The 20,584-nt window shown below is 40.7% G+C and overlaps 1 long non-coding RNA gene across 1 annotated transcript in view; it reads left to right on the plus strand.

Moving 5' to 3' along the window:
• The window catches only part of LOC117805905, a 43,703-nt gene that overhangs the window by 18,033 nt on the left and 5,086 nt on the right, over nucleotides 1-20,584 (plus strand). The window contains exon 2 of the long non-coding RNA XR_004629556.1: nucleotides 6,984-7,135. This is a non-coding gene — a long non-coding RNA (uncharacterized LOC117805905). The remainder of the gene's footprint in view (nucleotides 1-6,983; nucleotides 7,136-20,584) is intronic.

Raw genomic sequence — 20,584 nt, forward strand, 5'->3', positions numbered from 1 at the left:
TGCTTTTCTGTTTCTATTTTAAGATCTTTTGGGGGCTTTTCATGCCTTTTATTTTAGAGCGCTAGGAGGAGAGTGTGGGGAATGACATCTGAACCTGAGCCACCTGCTTTCATGAGTGTATCCCTCTATATGTGGGGCACAAGAATCAACCACCATGCCAAACCGGTGTCCCACTTTGCTGCTTTTAAATTGTTCAGTAACTGAACGACAGTGGATCATTGTCAACTCATGAAATGCATGATTTGAAAATCAATAATGACACTGTTGAGGATCTACTTCCCATAATCTCCCCGTCTCTTAGACAGATGCCCTCTCAATTATTATGTTGTATACATAATATACATGAAGAGTGTCATTGTGAGCTGGGGGCACTTGAAGTATCTGTCAGTCTGGCTGCAGTTGCTCTCTCCTCTGGCTGTGCAGTGTCTATAAGATGACTTCTGTGTACACTTAGTGGTATATATGAAAAAGGCTTCAGCGTTCTACCAATGGGAGGAGTAACAAGAGTTGTGGCTTCTCTTTACTGACAAGCTCATGCAGCAGGGAAAACTACTAACCAGAAGGACCTGTAACAGAGGTGATTTTATATGCAGTACATGAGTGCGCAGATATAATAGCAGAGCTCCAGTCAACTTTTTCTCTGTGCTGCCAGAGCAGCCTCAGCTGTCAAGAGAGAGCCTCCCACCCTCCCTCTTCATCTGCACAGTCACAGCTCAGGGCCAGCAGCAGACTAATGAACAGGCCAAAAACTCTTCACAGCTTGACAAGTTATGGCAACTTTGCAGCTGCATCATAAATGTCCAAGACCCTCACATGGCACTGTCATCAAGTCCAGGGAAGAAGTGGTTGTTCAAGTCAAGGTTAAATAAATCAGCATAGCCAGTTCTAAATGAGATATGTGGTGCTCACCTGCAGCTTTTCAACCTACTTTATATCACATTTTGCCCATTATGCACCTTACAGTTTAAGTCTATTGCCAAAACTCAGTGCCAGTGGAGGAAGGAGCGTGGTACTTTTGCAGCAGAAGCTGTAGAGTCAGGGTGTTTGTGTTTAGTAACAGATGTGAAATTAGTGTTTATATTCTAAACTATCTTTTCCCTTCCGGGTTATTAAATGAATTAACCCTCAAAGACCTAGACGGCCACCGGTGGCCAAAAATAGCTCTTCTTAAATGCTTAATAACTTTTGAACCGCTAATCCTATCAACAAGCTTTAAAAACTCAGTTACAGCAGTCATTCTCAGCTATCTCATTAACATATTAAGCAGCTGCGTGGTGACCGTGGTGGCGCCATCAAATTATGCAGCATTGAAACCTACAGTACGTAGTTGCCAATTGGCAATGGTTGTAGATACTTAGTCCCACCCCCGTGTATTGATTGGTTGAAATGTAAAAGCCCAGCATGTATTTCACCATGAAAACCATATACTCCATCAATTAACAAGTTTTTTGGGGGAAATTTGAATGTAAGGAGCGGAAAACAAGACGGGGAATCCGTGGGTTATTAAAGGAGTTAACAAGTTATTCTGTGAATTATAAAGTGTAGCAATATTTACCCTCAGTTGTTTGAGACCTGTATTTGCCAATTCACAGTTAAAAAGCTAAGACTTGTGTGAAGACATTCCCTTAAAAGACAACGAGCAGAGCTTCAAACATGCCCCAATGCTTGTTTGGCCACACCAGGAAAAAACTGCGTAGTTTTTTAAAAAGAATATTGGTTTATAAAATAAAACTATCTCAGAGCCACTCTAAATGTTCTTATGTAAGGCTTTCTGGGGAGCTCATGTCTTTTAAGGGGAGTCAAGCTCCCCATGGCTGGCTGTTTTATGAACCCAGAGGAGTAATATCAAGTTCACGCTGTGAAAAGAAAAATAGATTCCAAACTGAATTCAAATGTTGTGTTTGTACCTGGTAGAAAGACAGCTTTTGCCTGAAGAGTTGGACCAAGGGTATGATGCTCAGGGGGGGTGGTGCTTCACTTAAAAAAGGCTTTTTATGTCATTCCTAAACTCAATGTGTCTGCAGGATCAGATATTGTGCTTACACTCTGATAGATTCATTGCGCTAAAACTAGAACCAGAGAGCTAAAAAATATGATAAAATGTTTTGAAAAATAAAACTGACATTTTATTAGTTATAAAAGGAGAATGGATATTTATGCTTTGATATATTCCTGCATATAGACTTAAAGCTTCTCTTATCTTCTTTTCCACTCAAACAGGCACATTGCTGATATAGTGAGCTCCCACGGACAACTTGATTGCACTGACTTATTGTTGGTTATTGTGTTCAATTTTAGTATACTTGTAAATCACTACCTTTGTGTTGTCAGGGTTTTGCAAGCATACCACTTTTGCTGTGCTTCTCCCTAGCCTTGCTCTCAGTAAGTCAATAAATCTACTCCTATTGTTTGTACAAGTGGACAGATAAATGCACACCTCAAATGTGGCCGGCTGCACTGCTGCTGGCTGGTGTATTTATCAGGGGATGGAGAGAATGCAGCAGTGTTGGTCTCCATTCAGTTGCCTGTAATAAAGCTTCTCAAGGAGAACTCTGAAATCGTTATGGTGATTGTAGTTTTTGTTAGCTTGAGTGTCTATTCATTCTGGTCTAAGTGAATCACCATGTATTATCAAACTAAGTGTAGATGGACTAGCTGCTAAGTAGATACTACATGTGCAAAAAAATATATATAGACGATTAAGTAAGTCTGAATCTTAAATGGCACCATCTAAGATTTTTAAAATAAAAGTTGTACCTGCAGTTAAGCACGGATAATTGGTTGATGTGGCACTCAGGAACATGCTTTTAGAAATGGAAATATTTTGCACTATCGAGTTATCAGATTCTACAATGAAACACTCCCTTGCTCACCTCTCCTGTTGGTGACGGTGACCTTCAGGGACAAGAATCCCCTGTGATTCATGATAAGTATGATCCTCCATTTGTCAAGTTTTTACCATCAAAAACAAATTATTTGGCTCAAAAACTACTTTCTGCTTCTTCATCTTTCCACTAAATGCAAAAACATGTACGTTACTAGTTTGTCCGTTCTCTGCTGCTGTAGAAACTTTGCTTCTGTATACTGTGCAAGATGGCAGCCTCTGAAACATCCTGCAGGAGATGTTTTCATCGCTCCCTGTCCAAAACAGTCTCCAGCTCCAAAACATATTCCATTTGTCATTTCAAATACAGTTCCAAAGGTTAACTCACTGATGACCATGTGGCATGGCAATAGTGCAGTCTAGAGAGCTGGCCAATTGAATGAAAGTGGGCTTGTAGGGCATCAAGAGACAGTAGCTTAAATGAGCGGTTTCAGACAGAAGCTGAAATGAGGGTCTATAAAGACACCAGCCTGAGATAAATGATGAGCTTTTATAGTTATAGATCATGTAAAGCTACTACAGAGGGATCAGAGGGACAGCATGAAGCCTTAAAATTAACGTGATACTCCATCTACAAGTTTTGACTGAAGTGAAAGGAGATGAAAGGACTTGAAGTGCAAGAATCAAACTCTCAGTTAGAGTTTAAGTGCTAAAATGAGTGTGAAAGTGTGAAAACACTGGTTAAAATTATGAAAATGGTTAAAGCACCAATAAGTTTCTCAAAGAAGTCAAGATATCACAGCTTAAATATCACACGAGTTCAACTGTCAGACAAATTAAGTGCTGAAAGCTAACGTGTGAGGAAGGAGTTGAAATATCCATTCATGTCGAAACAATCAGCGTATGAAATGCCTGCTTAAGTTGAAACAATAACACCGAGGAGGAGGTGAGATATGAAATGAATTGTAAACACTAAAAGCTGTTGAAATAGTGGCTGAAGGATATGCAATTAAAGACTTGAATGGCAGTTTGTCGTGGAATTAAAAAACGACAGCTGATAAGGAATGTAAATGTGATAATGAAGGCTGACTTTGTCTGCTGCCTACTGAGGACTTCTCAGCATTATATGACAAGCACTCATGTTGGAGAGAGAGTCAACAAAATGTTCATTTTTCTCTCAATTCAAGGGATCATACATAAAAGGCTGACTACTAGGGGTGAGCCCGACTAAGGATTTGCTTAGTCAGATCTGATTCATCAGATTTTGTGGTCCGGTAATCCTTGATCTCACTGTCCTCTTCATGAAGCTGCTCCTCATCTTCATCACTATTTTTAGGATCAACTGAAGTTTTTTTTTCCTGACATTTTGAGCTACCATTGAACGTAGAAAGATTTAAAGGCCGGCTGAGGTACGTCTGCTCCACAGGTCCTGCTAAATGGTCCACCTTTAATTACCAGGGGAGATTTAATTACCACCTTAAGAAGATTTAACACTTCAAAAGCTGTTCTCAGAATTACATTAAATAAGTCTATATTTATATCAAAATAGGCTATATGAGACACTATTTTTATGGGAAACAGAAAATAATGTAAAATTAAACATTGAGCACCCCCATGGTTTGAATGGAATGATCCACGTTTTATATGCAAATATTCGACTATGAGATTGGCAGTCGACTAAGGCTTGTTAGAGCGAATCGTCGAATATTCGACTATTTGGGGTCTCCCCTACTGACTACGACACTCCCTGCTCTCTTTTGTTGGATATGGAATCTGTTGCTTCTCTTACCGTTTTTGCTCTGATTGTAATATTTGACATATTAATCAACATATTCATGTTTTTGAACATGTGTTAAATCAAAAGTGGGTCAGGTCACCATCCTGCTGCAAATGTGTCTTTGTTTTTTCAAGTTTTTATTTTATTTTTTTCCTAATAAGAGCTGCTTAAGATAAGGTTTTTATGTGGCTACTATTGCAACAGACGTGCTCTTTTTTTTTTTTTTTCCTTTTGGGAGCGGGGCCGGGGGGGGGGGTTAGCTTTTATTTTTAGTTTTGCTTTGTTTGTGTGTTGTCAAGTCTGTATTTTCTATGTTTATAAAAGCAATATATATATTTTCAAAAAGAAAAAAAGTGGGTCAGGTCCATGGACTGTATAAATAATGGACGTAGTAATCGTGACGTCGCCCATCTGTTCCTGAGAGCTGTTCTGAAGCCAATCGGCAGCGGCAGCCATACTGGAAATGCTGAATCCATCCAAAAGAGTGTGAAGTAAAGAGGCGAGGTTTGAGCCTTGTAGCCAACAGCGAAAAAAGTGTGTGCCGAAATTAGCTACATAGACCGAAGCTGTTTTTTGAACCAGGCTGTAAACATGTCTATTAATGCTGCAAAGGTTATCTTTTTTTAATTGGTGTTCAGTTTTCAGACATCTCTGCTGCTATAGGCTATATACTAACTCTTCTCCTTTCAGTAAGCTGTTAACTGCTGTTGAGTCGCACAATTAAAACAGTCTAAAAATGTCCCATCTATCTGCTCTGTTGTTTAATTCACTGTGGGATTAAAGGTGGAATCGCATGCCGTCCTTTCTTTAAGGCTTTATTACATTAGAGCAGAACACTGGAGAAAACAGGTTACATTTCCCACCCCAAGATTTTGACACCTCTCATCTCTATTTCTACCTTTGCAAATCTGTGCTTCTTCATCATGTGGTGTTGGCTTCTTCAAGTTTAACTCATTAAACTATTCCTGAAAGCAGTGTGCGTGTGAGGTATGAGTGTATTAGCAGGAGATCAGGACACAGGTGAACATGACTGATGGGTGTTGGAGGATCTTTCATTTTGTAATAGGGAGCACAAGTACGATTGAAGATTGTGGCAGTGTGGGTGTGTGTCCCGGCTAACTTAATAGAGGTACGATCACGCTTTCTCAGAACTCAACTCTAGACAGGATTAAGATCGCTGACGTGCTGTGGACCCTTAAAGAAAGCTGAAAGCATCATTATCTGTAGACAAGCTGAGGGGTGGATCCCCTTAAAGGGTCAGAATATAAGCCTGAATGATCTTGAGATGAGTAATGGAAGAGAATGGAGGGATCATATTTCTGGTATAATTCATTATCAGGCCTCAGATTTCGCTTTCTCCTCTACATTACTGAGTCATTTTAAGCCTTCAGGTCTCTGATAATTAATCAAAAGAAACATCCTTAAGCTGGTGAATCATTGCTCACCACTTGTGGGTGTAATCAGTCTGTCGTTTGAGGTTACAAGTGGAGATAGCCTTTTTATGGAGTCAAAGGGTCGATAAGCACTGAGCTATGGTTACATGTGCAATTTGTCTTCAACCCAATTAAAATCATTCTGATTCCAGACTCCAGCTTCACTGTTTGCACAGACAATGGAGCGAACTGATAAAGACGTACGAGTATGTGTTACACCATCCAGACTGCAACGGCATTTGTAGTGTTGAAAATATACACTTCATTATTCCACAGCAGGATCGGCAGATAATACAACATGTACGGCAACACTGAGGGCACGCAACAACAACACAGACCACTTGAGCAGGGGCTCAGACTACTTTCTCAAACTTCTGTGTTTTCCTTTCTTGTGCTACAAAAGAATATATGCTGCCACCTACTGGACAGTGCAGTAGAACATAACTGGTCACTAATCCTATGATACACTACATTGCTTTTCCTTACAGTAAATAAAGGTTACTGAATATTAATATAAATTAATATATTTTATTTATTGATTTATTTTATATACTTGTAAAGGGACCATGTACAATATTTAACATAAATGTCACCATTTGATGCATTGTACCAGAGTTAGCCTAAAGCTACATATACATCAAGAGTTTAATCAGACCTAAAGCGTTTTGACATGTGCATGAGTTGTTCCACAGGTTGAATGTGCTGGAAATAGCAGAGGAACAAACTGTTCCTTCTACTTGTTCCTGTTGTTAACAAACACTGCTTTCACAACTTCATTGTAGATAATGTGTCATACATAAAGTCAAGAAGACGCAGCTGCTGCTGCTAGCCTCCACTCGCCCCTCGCTGTGCAGCAGAGATTACATTCACATTCTCTCTTGCACTTGTAACTTTGGACGCTTGTTTGTTTATTTATCTGTTTCAGTTATTTATTTTACTTTATTGATAGGACAGCTGAAGAGAGACGGGAGGTGTGGGGAGCAGAGAGTGAGGAAGGATGAGCAGCAATGGATCGTGGCCGGGACTCGAACTGGCGATCACTGTGGGCTCCTTTGATCAGTAACGCTTCCATGCAACGCATTCTTCTCAGCTCACTTGCAGGTAAAATTACACTAAACATTTCAATACACTGCCACATCACGATCAGACATTACCCTGACTATTTGATATAATTCAAATTAAAATGGAGTGAACAGGACAACTGCAGGAATATTTACACTGACACTTTTGTCCACATTCAGCTCCTTCTTCTCGGGGCTTTGCAGGTGACACACTTCTAAAAAGAAATGAGGCAAAAGTCCCAACTTTGAACATGTTACTATCATCACTACCTCTCATGGTTTAGGTTATCTTGTAACAACCATAGACGGTATAAATAATGGACGTAGTATCCGTGACATCGCCCATCTGTTTCTGAAGCGCTGTTCAGAGGCCAATCGGTGGCGGCAGCCATATTGGAAATGTTGAATTCAACATAACTGCTGTTGAGAGATTGTGACGTAAAGAGGCGGGCTTTGAGCCTCGTAGCCAACAACTACAGCGCTCCAGCCTGTCAATCAAGTCAGCTGTGCCTCTCGTAACGGAAAACTCTTAATCTTAATATCTTTGAAATTGCGACGTAAGTACAGTGTGTGCAGATCAAGACATGAGCTATCCAGACTACACTCGTCTTTTGTACCAGGCTGTAAACATGTTTATTTCTGCTGTAAATATTGTGTTTTTGAATTTGTGTGTATGTGGTTTCCGGTACTTCTGGAGCCAGCCTCAAGCGGATCCTCGAACTGCAGTTTCTAGCATTTACACATTGGCCTCATTTTTTTAGACCGGAGGTTGCTGCTTGGTAGCAATCAGCAACTTAGAGATGCACTCACTAGCTTTGCTGCAAGGGGAGTGCAGGACAGGATCCAACATTAAAGTATCCATGTTGCTTAGCTTACTGATTTAGTATGCTAATGGAAAGTTACAATTTTGGCCAGGGTGTCTACCAGTTTAATGGAAATTACCATTTCTGTCAACAAGTGTGTGTGTGTGTGATGTGCATGATCTGGTTGCCCCTGGTGTTGCTCTTGCTATTCAGAAAACATAACTGTTGTCAAGGGGTTTTGACCAATCAGAATTGAGTAATTAACACAGACAGGTGGTTTGTAAGAAAGCTGGGTAATAAACAAATGCTATCACAGAGACAAAGCTAGCACCCCTGTAGACTTGATCTTCTTATAGTTGTGTTACAAGTTTTATATCATTCAATTTGAGCTTATCAAAGAGTGAAAACAATCTATAAAATGGGTATATACAAACTGAATTGAATCTTCTCAAGTAGCTCAGAAAATACATCCCCAAATCTCCAGAGTTCTAAAAACAGCCATTTTCATTTCAGATGCTGACAACACAGACACAAATTTAATAACCGCTATGAGTCATGCATCTGAAAAAAGCTCTGCAGCTTGTTGCTGCTGCTGTAAAAGTGTTAACTGGCCATGTTTATTTATTGCGCTGCTTTTATCAGGCTCCATGTAAAAAGTGCAGCTAGAGCCCGACAGCACTTTGTTCGGGGCTCATTGTAAGTCCTTATTTTAGCTGCTTAAAATTAAGTCGACAGAAAACGTTGTGTCTCGGGGCCAATAGCTCCAAATCAAAAGTGACAGTTCGCCAGAAACTTCAGGAAGTGTCTAGCTTTGTAACAACTTTAAGAGCAGGTGAGAAGAACAGCAGGCACCTCTCACCCACAGCTACTTCATTATTGCTGAATATTTTTAGAAATAATAAAGCACATGTTCTTTTCATACTTTCATTTGCAAGTGGTTCAGGTGCTGATTTAAAGACTACATGCAAAAGCTGTACCCCAGACTATTTTTGCCTCTCTTCTAAGAGTCATTTTTACATTTATCTGAGGTATTTCAGGAGAGGACATCTGAAACAACGACTCATGTCGCTCTTGTCCTCTTTTATTCCTGTGCCATCACAGCCTGCTGCTCACTGTTTTGTCCCACAGAAGGGCTTGTGGGAAAAATAAATTCAGATCTCGGTCCAAGAAGTGGAAAACAGTTGTTTTATGTAAAACTGCGGAGAGTACTGTGAAGCTCATGACTCGTCCTCTTCACTATGTCTGTCTGCTGCTATGTGGGAGGTGTTCACTCCCACTTCACAGATTTTTAAACATAGTTTGTTGGTTCTGTTTGTTGCTTTGTGTCCTCAAATAATGCTAGACAAACAACATCTGTCTACACAGGAACAATATCTTTCTAGCAGAGTGGATAAAAGAATGTACATCACATCCATGTGCTTTTTTAAAAGCTGTTTTATATGGACTCTTCAATAGACTGTAGTTTGTTTTGAACTGGCTTTGGCTTCGAAAGGTCCCATATAACAAAAAACACTTCTTTCCTTGCCTAAACATATACTTTAGTCATCCTCCAGCTTAGCAACCCTGGGGATGTGGACGCTAAAAGCCTCTGCCATGTCTGTAGCCAACCCTTCAGGGAAACAGCTTGACTGGTGACCAAACGACAGGAGCAAATTCAAAAACCGCTCCTGCAGGGTGACTATGTCAAAGGTTATAGCCAGCTAATTAGCGGCTCTACTGTAGGCTTCAACATGCAGGCTGGGTGGTGCTAATTTAATTGCATCAACCACTTCAACTCTGACTGCTTTAACAACGAGGGCCTATCAAATAAAGATACACATAAAAGCAAGAAAGTAGAGGAACAAGAATTAAATTCTAACATACAAATGAGATGCATGCTGTTGTAACCGCAGCTGCAACACTTCACATAAAGAGGGCGGGGTAAGCAACAGGTGACCAACAACTATACACCAAACTATGGTATCAGAAGAATATGAAGTTAAATACAGAATCTGACTAAAATCATCACAGGGGCATTTACACAATGAAAGGACTGGCACTAATTAAGACGTATAATATCACTTTCCAATCGTTAGTGTGCCATAAGTTATGATTAAAAATATGTGCCTCAAATCATTTCAAACATCCCTCCTTTACAATTCTATAGTATTTCATCTCTTCACACAGCTGGTCAACATCTTTAAATGGCTTTTGTGGTTCTAATTTGCTCTGTTGTGATTTGTTGGTTGCATCTGTATTCATTAATTTGAATCACAGGGAAGGCAAATACTAAGTTGGCTCACATTTGCCAACGACTGTACTTTTATTGTTGCAGAAGAGCAACAGGAGAACCAAGTGTGAACTTTAGAGACTGTGTAACACTCTTTAGTATTTATTGTTTCGAGGGGTTTTACAGGGCGACTCTGCTTTATCTATGGAGGTAATTTCTTCTCATTAGCAGATAGACTGTGTAACAACACAAGTTAAATATCAAAAGGAAATACATGTTTTTTTCTAGAGCCAGTTTGTGGCAACAAGATGTCTGGATTTTCATGAATAGGAGTTAGTCTTGTTTGTTTTGACCTTCCTCATGTTTCATGTCTTGTGTTTCCTGTAAGGTCCCTTACCCTTCTGTCTCCTACGTTCTCGCGTTTGTGCTTGCACTAACGTGTCTCACCTGTGTCTTGTTATCCCCATGTCCTCTCTGTATTTAATCCCTGTGTGACCCCCCTCCTGTGCCAGTTTGTCTTGTCTCTATGTTAGCGTCCCAGCAATCTTTTCTTACCCACCCTGTGGTTTTTGGATTAAAAGGACTAAAGGCTGATTTATACTTCTGTGTTTCCCCTACGCAGCAGGGGCTTACGTGAACATGAGCATCACATACTTGTGCGTCGATGTGTCCTTGTCGCGCAGCTATTCTCCGCCGAAACGCCTGAGGGCAGTGTGGTCTCTCTGATAGCCGGTCGCCTGCTTCCGGCCCCGCTACGATCTCTGTTTACCTTTCCACAGAGATTCATAGTGTTATTTTAATCTACAGCTGATGCATGTTGCTGTTTATCATACAGACATGATTACATGAAGAATAGAGAGGAGGAGATGAAATTCACGGCCGATGTGCGGCCGATGTCCAGGATCCAGGAAGTGTTGTAAATGTGGGATACAATGCTGCCGAGCGGACCAATCACAGAGCTTGCGTTCCGCGTCGATTCTACGGGTAGTTACATTTTGGAGGAGGTGCACGTCAGCTACGTGTGCAGGCCTTTTCATAGGTACAGAAGTATAAAATAAATCAGCCTTAACTCTGAATCTGGGAGTCTCGCCTTTATTGTGTTCATTCCAGTGGTTAAGTGTGACATGGATGTCTACGAGTTGAGCTGGGCTTCACTTATTTCTAACTGCTCCACTTGCTTATGTTAGATTTGGATTATCTTAGTGTTAACTGCTGTGAAGATATTCTTTTGTAACCAAATTACCTTCATATGTCTGTTTCTCTCAAAAACAAACACATCAGGTCACCTAAATGGTAATAACTCTTAATAAAGCAATGTCATGTTCAAATCAGTGCTTGTAAGGCCTCTGCAGCTGCTAGCTATTCTTTTTTATCTCAGGGTGATAAACCAGTGTTGTATAAAACTTAAACACCTTGGATACAGCTCTAGAATATTTAGTCCCTGGCAGCAGTGGTTATAGGGTCCTATACTGGTCTGTAATGAACCATATGAGCAGAGTTAAGTAACTGGAACCGAATCTTAAGCATCATTATTTGCTAATTGAGGGCATCAATACGATAGCTGGTAGAAAAACAACATAAGGAAATGTTCAGGTAACGCTAATTTTTGTATATGGACATTGTTCTGTCTAATTTAGGCCATTCATCACTCTGTTACTATAATTAATTCCTCTGAATGTGACGACATATCCAGGCCTATGAATGTCAAACAAAGCAACCTTTACTCTCAGCTAGTGTCTGCGACAGAAGCTCCCGCTCTACACCTCTCTGCCACAGAGTTGCTTTGTTTCCTTTTCTGTCAGGTAGCATTTGGCTAGCTGTGCTGCTGCCTTGCCAAACCAGCGTGCATGTGCCTCTCTTTGTTGTTTTTACTCTCCAGTGGCTCATAACAATGCGCTTTGACTCTGACAACACAATCAAATGTAGAATAATTCATAGTGGCCTCTGAGCACATACTGTACACCGAGAGTCACGATGGTGCCCAAAACGCCACTTTAAACCTTCATAGTTGAGTTGGTAATAACATCGCATTCTTGCATCACTCTCCATGCACCTTCTGCCATCTACTCACAAAAAAAGTAAGAGTGCATGGTGGAATGAAACCAATTTCACACCATAGTTTTCTCGACTGAGAGACATTAATTCTCGTTGTAGCACGCTGAAAGTCTGCAAAGATTTTTGAGAAACTTCAGCCCTAATCTTTGCTGTCTCAGGTAATCCAGATCACCAGGCTGTCAGTCAGAGTGTACTACTTTAAACACTGCTTTTGAATGTAGATTGCTGGGATCTCGTCCAACTCTCAGCAGGGATTTTGGCTCATTGCTGAGCTGCTGAAAGCCCTCATGTAGGCACCACATTACAGAGTAAATATACAGTCTTTATAAGGTCTGTAGGGTAAGTTTGGTCATTAACAGGGAGATTATCATGGGTGATATTTCTTGTGAAAGAAAAAAACATGGCCCAGAGCCATTTGTATTCAGGTACAATGCAGTAAGATGGATCCATGTGAAATGTGGTGCAGCTAGAGCCAGTTTTAACATAACCAGCTATGTCACTGTCTCCACGCCAACATCATGATTTCCCCAAGAAGTGTAAGTCAAGTTTATAGTAAAGTAAATATGGATTTGAGATGATACAAGTTTGTAACACGTTATTAATCAATGGAGGCTTTGTTTGCATGCCAGACAGTTTGATTGGAGCTACTTCAAGAGTGTCCAGTTGTCAGGAATTAATCGCAAGTTTTACCCACACCATGATATAACAAGTTGAAGATTTGCCTGATAATCACTGAATCTGCTGGAGCTAAGAAAACAGTTTACTGTTCTGTGGGATGCACCAATTTATCTAAGTTCAAACAGCAAATGTGCAAATACAACTCATTATCTCAGATTAGAGATTAGAGTACAAAAGGCCTTTCTTATCTTAAGTTTCTAGTAGGATTCTGCATTTCCACTGCAGAGTATCGAGCTAAAAAAGGAAAGCCCCTCCATTAACAAATGTTATTTGTTGCAGGTTTTTGCACCATTAAACATTTTATCTTCAGTTACACTTTCCAGGTGACTTCTACAGGTAAATGAATTATTCCAGAACAGATTAGGAGGTCATTATTATTCTCTTTTCAATCAAAGGGACACTTGAATGTTGGGGGTCTCGGGGGGACACACAAACCGAGCAGCTATTTACTCTCTTGCTCCAACAGTGTCCTCAATGTGCGCAGCAGTAGTCATCAGTGACTCATGCATTCTGCAAAGCACTGCAAAGTTCAGAGTCATGATGGCCTTGCAACTTTCTGTTAGCAGTGAATTGGAGGAAACGTGAGATGTACCATTAAAAGAAATAACAGTAACAGGGAGAGCAGGAAGAGAATGTTTTCTGGAGAGGGATTAGAGTGAGCAGGAGGTGACTCAGGCACACTGACGTATAATACTTGATGGAAAAAAAAGAATCCTCCACCGACAATGGACGAGGGGTACTGACACTCCGTTCTGACTGAAGAGGGGAGGTTAATCCACCACTGTGGAGCCATTATGCTGCAGAGGAGAGACCAAATGAAGCAGGCTGCTCAGGGATCAAGTACCTAGTAGTGGCAGAGCCTGTTTGGCTGCTGAGCCAGGTATGGTCACTTTTAGTTTGAACATCATGTGGGAGTTGTGCTATAAATGTGAAAAAGTTTAGGATGACAGTTTGCTATAAAATAAAGTTTCACCTCCCGTGAGCGGGTGTTGAGTCATTTGTCCTTACTTCTGTCTTGTCAGAGTGGTGAGGAAGTTGGGGAGGGAAAATTCTAAAAGAGGAGTGGGAACAATTATGTCGTCTCTGTTCTGTCTCGCAGCCTTTTGATTAGTTGACCACCTCATTAACATTCTATTTTAGAATTATTCACCAACTTATGCACAGTACAGCTTACGTTGTCTTTGGAAGACTTTTCTCCATTTATGAAACAGCTATCAGCACCCAGTAGCTTGTCAAAGAAATTGATTAAAGGAAGGTTGCTAATTAGAACAGAAGATAACACAAATTATTCATCTAATAAGACAGGTTTTGATGACTAACTAACATTTTGTTGCATGACTTTCTCTTTTGTATTCAATTTCTAATTTGCTCTTCTCTGGGTTTTATGTCCACAGCTGTCGTCTTTCTTGTCAGGGATTATGGACTGTAATAATATTCAAAACGAGTCACTGGGATATCAACCATTGGTTTTTGGATTACTGTTCTGCCCTGCTTTTTTCTGGGGAGCCAGAAGTGACCAAGGTTGGATGGTAGGATTAGGGTTGGAAGTTGACCCAGATTGTACAGAGAAAAAGAAGAAGACCGTGGGAAGATATCTCGAAAAAACAGTTATTCGAATGTCTCCAACGGCTGAATGCTGTGTGTGATGGTAGATCAATCATGAGGCCAACTGAACTCAACAGAGCCATATGTAGAGGCTAACACACTGGTAGAGTGAGTAAGTAAAGTAAATTAAACTTGCTTTTCACAGCCAAAAGTCACAAAGTGCTTTACAAAGACAAGACATAAAGAAAAGAAAGATACAACTGATAGGCAGTATAAAAATTACAGTGGTTACATGATCCATAAAAGCATTAAAAGTTCTGCAAAAATCAACTAAAAGCCTTCCTGAATAAGTTTTTTCTAAAATAAAGACTTAAAAACATCTGCAGATTCTGCAGAGTGCAGAATTCCAGAGCCAAGGAGCTACAGCCTGGAAAGCTCTGTCACCGCGAGTGCTGAGGTGTGTTTGTGTAACATGTTAGACCTGAGTGGGCGATGTGGCTGCTAGGGGTGAATGAGCTCTGACAAATATTCTGGAGTCTGACCGTGTAGGGATCGGTAAGTAAGTGTGAGAATTTTGAACTGGATTCTATAGGTGACGGGGGAGCCAGTGAAGGGGTTGAAGTACTGGGTTGATGCGAGACCGTTTGTTTGACCTTGTTAGTACTCTGGCTGCTGCGTTCTGTACTGACTCTAGGCGACTGAGGGTGGACAAGCTGAGAGATGAAAACAGAGTTACAGTAGTTCATGCGTGATGAAATGAATGCATGAATTAGCATCTCCAGGTCCGGAGTTGAAACAAAGTGTCTTAGTTTGGACTTTAAATTTGGGGGTTCACAAAAATAGAAGAAGTGTAATGCATTCAACAGAGTGAGAGTGATGGAATTTTGCAAGAATAATGCCTCCAACAGAAACCAAACTTACTAAATTCTCAGCTATGAGTGTTTATTGTGGTTTATGGACCAACATGTAGAATCTATAAGCTTTAGCATGTACGTTAAAACAGAGGTTTTTTTTTTAATGATCTTATGTGCATGGTAGAAGTGCAGGGTACAAAGAGCCATTGTGCCCATGTACACACAGATCACTGTACGATTGATGTTGATGCATGGATTGTTGTTGTATCTAGTTTTTTTCTACTTGAATGCTTGCATTTGAGCGTGTGTTTGTTTCTGTTTGTTTTAGAGGGAGAGTGTGCATCAGGAGTGAACACGAGGAGAGCATGTCACTCTCAGAGCCGAAAAGGCTGGGGGCTTGGTCCCATGCAGGGCTGAGGTGAGGGGGTCCTTGTTTTTTGCATTCCCAGTTGGGCGTCAAAGCACACGATGTGAGGAGATGAGGGAAATAAAAGTCTCCAACCCTTTTGGCCAAGTAGGAGTACTGCTGTATCTCTGTATGCCGCCTTACTAATGCACACTCTAAATTGCAGGAAAAAAACAGTATGGTTGACTAGTTGGTCGATGATGCTGTCACCTGCTGTGTCCTCAAGATAACAATGCCCCACCTGTGAGCTTCCAATCAGACTACCTTTCATCTGTTGGTATGAAGAGAAGTGCCGGTAGGGTTCAACTACATGTAAGAGAGGTGAGGGTGTCTGTCTTTGCAGCCTTTCATAAAAGCATCCGTGCTTTAAATTGTGAAGTCAGAGGCCATCATTGGTTTCTTGAAATAATGAGAAAAATGTAATCCATGGAAGACGGGGAGGTGATCTGCAACGTCTTAATAAGCCAGTGTTTCAGGGGGCAGTTGCACTTGAGGTTCCAGATGAGTAAAGCTCAATATGAAGCAAAACATGTGTAATCTTCAGCTGCTCTTCAGGCTTTGCATGGTGACTGTATGGGGACTGTAGTTTATTCCATGGAAAATAAAGAGATGTTAAACATTTTCAAAAACTGCAGTATGAAAAATAGGGCAAGACACTTGATAGAGAAAAATGTGGTTGCAAAATCCAATAGAACAAAAAGAGGAAGCAGATAGCCTGGAGAGGCTCCAGTGAAGCATTTGAACATAATTACTTTAGTATTTGATGCAACAATTCCTTCTGCCATAAGCCCGGTAAGAACTCACAGAGAAGTTCAGATGTCAATAGAATAATCTACCAACCCACAATGAGGAGAATAGAGAACACCAGGATGTGCCATCATCAATCTGTGGGTCCATTAACCAGACAGCAGCATTCAGCAGTCACCCAATGTAAATGTTACAAGGTTGAGTGTGTGAATGCGAGAATGTCACAAGGGTTTTCACAGATGTTTTATTGAATTAGACCCATGACATCTCCACTATAGGCTCTGCAGTGATTTCTGGCTCCCCTGACGGACCATGACAGCGCAGAATAAAACACAGTGGTGCAGTTTGAAGGCGGAGCTGATGAACAGGCTGTGAAAAGAGCTGATCAATGGGCGTTTGTTTTAGACAGAAGGGAAACCAATTTTATGATACTGTAGCTATCAGCTAGGCTCATAGGAGGTGGAAAATGGATTTCTGTACGTGGAGAGTGGCTGATCTGAAGATGGTTCCTCGGCCTGAGGGAGGAGCTGATACTGAAGGTCAGGCAGCTGAGCAGATCAAGACAAATGGTTTGGAGGTGGACAGTTCTTCTGGGCCTGCTTGTTAAAGGAAAGTCTAATCTTGTATTAATAGATATACAGTATTTGTTCATCAAAGGGGGAGCAGTGTAAGCGCCAAAGATGACGTTGACTTACCTGTCAAGCTGCTATGGTTAGCATGTTTGGTAATCAGCTTTTGTATTACGTGTTTAAAGTCCCTCAGGTGGGTAAAGTCCACAGCAAAACAGAGTCTTGTCATTTTAAGCTTACACTTAAAGCTTTGGAAAATTAGATGATTCTTGTGTCAGTGTTTGTTATGTTTACTCTTGCAGTGAAAGCACCCTTAAACTTTACCCTCAGTGCCAGCTTGGGCCTGTCCAAAGTGAGAAAGTGCCCCTAATTTCCAAGTATTCAATCCTAGAACTATTTCTAATTGTTGGTGCGCTTTATATTCTCCTGGACATCGCCTGCTGTTGGACTTTCTATTTTCCTCCTCATTTGTTTTCCTGCCTTGGACTGTTTTAATGGATTTGACCTTTAACCTTTCTAATTTAAATTACTCCATGTTCTTTTCTGCATTTCTTATATAACATTTTTGTGCTGCAAAAAGCTTGTACTCCAGCTCAGGAGTTTGCAGTCTGCTTTTTGGCCCACTGCACTGTGTTGACCTTTCCTACTTTAGCATCCCAAACCTTGTCAGGAAGCAGAAGGAGACTTATTGCTCCGTTCCAGGGCTGAAGGTGATGCTAACTTCGGGGCTAACCCACATACACTTTAACTCATCAGCAGCAAGCAGTACGCATCACATGGGAGTCCAGCTTTGGTCTTAAGGAGTTGCAGGCCTTATTATCTCTTCACAAACTTAACAGTTCATTACAACACGCATGATAACATCGGCCGCTAATCCTCACTGTATCTGCTCTCATGCTCCTCATCAACAACCACGTAACACATGCACAGAGGACACTTCGTCCTTCACTCTCTCTCGCTCTAACACCCTTATTTACACACACAATCAGAATCAGAAATACATTATTTATCCCAGGGGGCAATTCAGTCAATACAGTTGCTCCTATACACAATAAGTAAGAATATCAAATAATATTTATAAAAGAAAGTAATGAATAAGATGTAAATGCAAAAACAATGAAAATGATGTTAATAAAGGTATGTACAGAAGACAAAATATGCTGTGTAGAAAATAAATACATGGTTGATGTCCCCGGAGATCAGGAAGAGGGCACTCTGATGGTCCCATGATTAGAGAGGAGATACACGGCTTCTATCTCGTCTCCATAAACCTCCGTCTTCTTATACCAGCTCTCCTCCCTCGTAGCTTTATGCCTCCTCTGCCCCCATGTGTCCAAAATCTCCAGAGCTCCGCAGGAACATCCAGCGGACGGAGCCGACGAGCCGGCCGGCCTCTGCTCAACCAGCCGAGCTCGAGTAAAAACAAAACAAAGCAGTAATGCGAGTAAAAGTTAAAGTTGATGATTTCATCGTGAAAAACAGTCCACAACTTCAACAAACTGCCTGAGAATAATCCGACGAAGTATAATGAAGAAAGAGAAGAAAAATCAGAAGGAGGAATGAACGAAGAGGAGCGACTCTAACAGGCTGCATGCACGGTTAGTGCATGAGCACAAAACTATCCCTAAAACAGAACTACACTACTTATAACATCTGCATACTCCCATGCTTCATGTTTCTCAGCATGTCATCTCATATCCTTTTATAAGTCCATGTTAAATTTTTAATTCTAAGTTGTACATGTTGGAATCCCAGCTCAAAGTAACCAGTATTTAAAGTGGTTAAACTTTCATTGCACTGCTATTCAACTTCATCTGACAAAACAATTTTCATTTTTTTGGTGGATTTTATTTCAGTCTCTAACTGCCACCTGTAACAACAGGTACACTAACACATCCTCCTATATTTAAACACCTGCTTGGACTGACTACATCACAGCACACGCTTAACAAGCAAAATATGCAAATTAGGTAATGTCACTCAAAGGAGGAGTTCAGTTAGAGGGGTGAAACTGGAATGAACCTTTGTGCTTCTTGTTCCTAGAACAGGGATTTGCAGAAAGCCAGTGTAGCGTTCATGCTGACGTACAAAGCCATCAGTCCATTTGGGGTAATGTTGCTTTATTCATAATTAAACAGAAGCTGTACAATAACTGATTTCTAAACACAAACTACTGCAGTAAAAGCTTTAACAGCACACCTTGAGGGTTGCTGGCAAGCAAATGTAATGTCAACAACCTTTTTCATTCAGTGAGTGACTGAGGTAAAGTGAAAAAGAGGGCAGAACACAGAAAATAGGAAAAGAATAGAGTGAAAAGAGCGGGGAGAAGCAGAGAATGATGGAGAGTAAAACAGGTCAACTGACGAGCCAGGCTTGTGCCACTTTCTCTTAACTGTGTTCAGCCGTGTGAGCTGAGTTCACACAGATTCAGACTCCCAGGGAAGGTGGGGACAGATGGAAAGGTCTAGAGAAACAGAAGGAGAGGGAGGAAAGACACAGACCAAATGTTACGCCCTGTTAGTGATGGCACGGAGGTAGACAGTCAAGAGGGGTTATTAGCGAGGGATTTAGAAAGGCACTCATGAGAACCTGGAAGGCTAGCAGCCAAGAAGTAAGACTTCTACTTAATACAGTTAGAAAGGAGACATTTTTACACTCCTGCTCTCTCAGAGGAGGTTACTGCTCCCCCAGTGCTTAGCTCATTCATTATGTCAGCTATTTTAGGATTTCACAATAGCTGTTTTCATTCAGCCATGACACAAATTGGTTTTGCACTGAAACAAAATAATAAACTCATTATTTGTTTTTGATTGCTTGCTTCCCAGAGAAGAAGAATCACATCTCTTTGCAAGTTGTGTCTTGATTGTTTGGGGAATTGCTTCATTTCAGCAAAGAAGTTGATTTGAAAAAGCTTTTTCTTCCTCTTCATTTTTCATTTTAACAATGCTAATTAAGTAACAATATAACATGATGCAGTTAGGGATAATGCCTTTAACACTGATACATTTCTTACTCTGACTCCTGTCTAATCAGAATCACTCTTAGAAATCTAACTGTGGTAAGACTTAAAGCTACTGTATGTCTGAAGCTTTCTTAAATAGTATCTTACAAACCATTAGTCTCTACTTCTTGTATTAACATTAGATGTGTTTTTTCTGCACGGCACACTGCTTCATTTTGAAAGTGGTCTCCCAAACACCCATAGTGCTTCTCATGGCGTTGGTTGGGAGAGCTGTTTTGAGTCTAAGAAAACTCTTGTACCACTGTAAGGACAGTGACAGCTTCACGTTAACAGGCATAAACTAAAATACCTCTTAAGCAAAGTTCCATGGTGTATCAGGGTTTCTTTGTGGACAAAGAGTTCACTTTAAGTCTGGAAACTTTGCCATATAGTAACGCTAGCAAGCTAGGAGGAGATGAGTCTCGAGAGGCAGGACATGACAGAAATTGATGCTGCAAAAGCCACAGTGTGCAGGATTGCAGAAAAAGCAACAGAGACATATGCTATGACAGTGTTTGCATTTATATCAACGCTACATGCAAACTAACGGTAGTGCAGACATCATCACTATCCTTGTTTTGGAAATGGTTCTCCTTCCACCTCAGATGTTTTTATTTCATTT

This window comes from Notolabrus celidotus, chromosome 22 (genome assembly GCF_009762535.1).
Source record: "Notolabrus celidotus isolate fNotCel1 chromosome 22, fNotCel1.pri, whole genome shotgun sequence".
Classification (NCBI taxonomy): Eukaryota; Metazoa; Chordata; class Actinopteri; order Labriformes; family Labridae; genus Notolabrus; species Notolabrus celidotus.